At 44.9% G+C, this 2,441-nt stretch overlaps 1 pseudogene; it reads right to left on the bottom strand.

The window, feature by feature from the left end:
• Positions 1-1,205: 1,205 nt before the first annotated feature.
• On the bottom strand, positions 1,206-1,649 carry LOC108351356 (40S ribosomal protein S18 pseudogene; annotated as a pseudogene).
• Positions 1,650-2,441: the final 792 nt, after the last annotated feature.

Below are 2,441 nucleotides of genomic sequence, written 5' to 3'. Positions count from 1 at the left end.
CTTTCCTACAGTCTTATTTACTTGGCTAATAACCTACTACACAGAAAGACCTTTCTCGTGGACTTTAGCCGCTCGTCTGCCTCCCTCTCCCTCCAAGGATTGGGTCCCATTTGAACACATTGTACTTCTTGGAATGAGAAACCCCACCTGCCCTGGTGGACTCCCCTACGACCTCAGGGAAGCAGGTTGCTTCATCTCCAATTTGCCAAGGCCTGCAACCTTCAAAGCCACCCTTCTCAAGCATTCTCCGTTGCTCCCCAGAATCACCTCGGGCACCCCCATTCATCCCCGATTGCCCATGTACCTTACACCTGAAGATGCACCTGAGACCCAGCTTAACTCTCAGCTAAGTGTTAAGACACTTCATAAGCCACTCAGTCTTAGCAGAATGTAACCGCTGACCAGCAGCTCCTGTCCCTCTTGCTCTTTGCTTGAGTTCTGTGGTCCACTTTCAACATGTGCCAGATGCTAACTGATGCCCATTAAGAGGCCTGTATGAGGTAATCAGACTTAGAAGAGGCCCAGACTGAGTTCTAGTCCAAACTTCGCCACTTTCCTTTCAACCATTCGATCCTTCTGTGACGTATGGGGATGAGCACTGTTTTGTTTTGTTTTTTTTTTTGTTTGTTTGTTTTTTGTTTTTGTTTTTTTTTTTTTTTTTTGGTTCTTTTTTTTCGGAGCTGGGGACCGAACCCAGGGCCTTGCGCTTCCTAGGCAAGTGCTCTACCACTGAGCTAAATCCCCAACCCCCACTGTTTTGTTTTATTCTTGCTCTATGGCTGTCCCAACACTGGGAGCTGGCTAGACATTTGCCCAAGGGCTGTCCCATCTGCACCTCATTGGACCCGTGCAGCTCTTGCCTTCCATGAATGTTTTTCTATCACAGCTAACGACATAAATGTTCCGTTTGTGACGGAATTGTCCTGTTTCAGATTTTCCATCCCAAGCTAAAGACTAGTTATCTAGAGCATTTGAGACAATGAGACGAAGGTGATGCTTTGTGTGATGAACTTTTAGTTTCCTGTAGTCTGCATTTCCTTTTCCTACTGAGACCTTGACTCTCTGGCTCTAGGTGGAGGCCCCTGAGGGCAGGGGTGGTACTGTGAAAAAAGACGAAAGGATGGAGTCACTTCTCTCATCAAAATTTCCACTTTTTTTTTCTGTTTAGAAATTTAACTATTTATTAAGAGCAAAGGCCCAGAGTTTCATTTCTCCTTGAATAGACAGACACTACGGCTCTGGCGTACAGTGGTCCTGCTATGTGGACCTTGGACGAGAAGGCTCCAAAATGGCACAGCTACCCATAAGCGCTAATCTTCATGAGTTGCTCCAGGTCCTCACGCATCTTGTTGTCTAGACCACTGGCCAGAACCTGGGTGTACTTTCCGTCTTTCTGTGTGTTCAAGAACCAGTCTAGGATTTTGTATGGACGTGCATTCTGTATGATGCTGAGCACACATTCTACCTCCTCCTCCAGGAGTTCTCCAGACCTTTTGGTGAGGTCAGTGTCTGCTTTCCTCAACATAATGTGAGCATATCTTCCCCCTAAACCCTTCAGTGATGGCAAATGCTATTTTCTGCTGCCCTTCAATGTTGGTGTTGAGGACTTGCAAAATGTGCTAGAACTTCTCAGGGATCACTAGAGACATGTCAGAAGCACAAACGGTGGCCAGCTTGTAGGCCTTCTTTGGAAGGAAAAGTTCTACTTTCTGGAGAAAGGTCAGAGATGAGCCAGATGAACACTAGCAGCTTTGATAGCTTTGGAAATGTAATCAGAATCTTTATTTTGATTGCTTAAAAATGTCTCCAGAAGGCAACGCCTTCTGCCAAAATTGCTTTTGCAAAGAAAATACTCAATTGCATTAGCTGCTTTCGGCAGCAGCTTCTCTTGCAGCCAATGAACTTACACAATATTTGTTGGTTCTATCAACTAACGGGAGGAGGAAGGAGGGCTTAGAAACATGACAGAGTTTATCTTTGCTGTTTTAAAATGGAACATGGACTACATCTTGTTTTCCAGTCAAGGAAATGAGGTGGAACATTCAATTATTCAGGTGTCAGGTAAAGTGTGTGGAGGAGGGTCCCAGCACCAGAACCTTGTGCTCCAGACCAGGTCTTCTGTGCAATTCTTTGTTTCTTTGTTTCGTTTTCCCCCTTCCTTCCTTTCCTCCTCCTTATTCTCATTACTATTATTGTTGTTGTTTTATTGAAACAGACTTTCTCTGTGTGTCTCTGGCTGTTCTGGCACTTGCTCTGTAGTCCAGGCTGGCTGAGGTTTGGTCAAAATAAGACATGAGGGTAAAGAAGTCTTTCTTGAGCCATTTGTATACATATGATAACGCCTAAGGATTTTTCTTTTTGGGATAGAAAGGCTCTTGAATATGGAAGTGGGACACAGCTTTAAATGAGAAGAGGAGAAAGGAAAGGCAGCCTGGCATCTC

This window comes from Rattus norvegicus, chromosome 6, assembly GCF_021556685.1.
Source record: "Rattus norvegicus strain SHRSP/BbbUtx chromosome 6, alternate assembly SHRSP_T2T, whole genome shotgun sequence".
Taxonomy (NCBI): Eukaryota; Metazoa; Chordata; class Mammalia; order Rodentia; family Muridae; genus Rattus; species Rattus norvegicus.
This window is presented reverse-complemented; position numbering and strand designations above follow the sequence as displayed.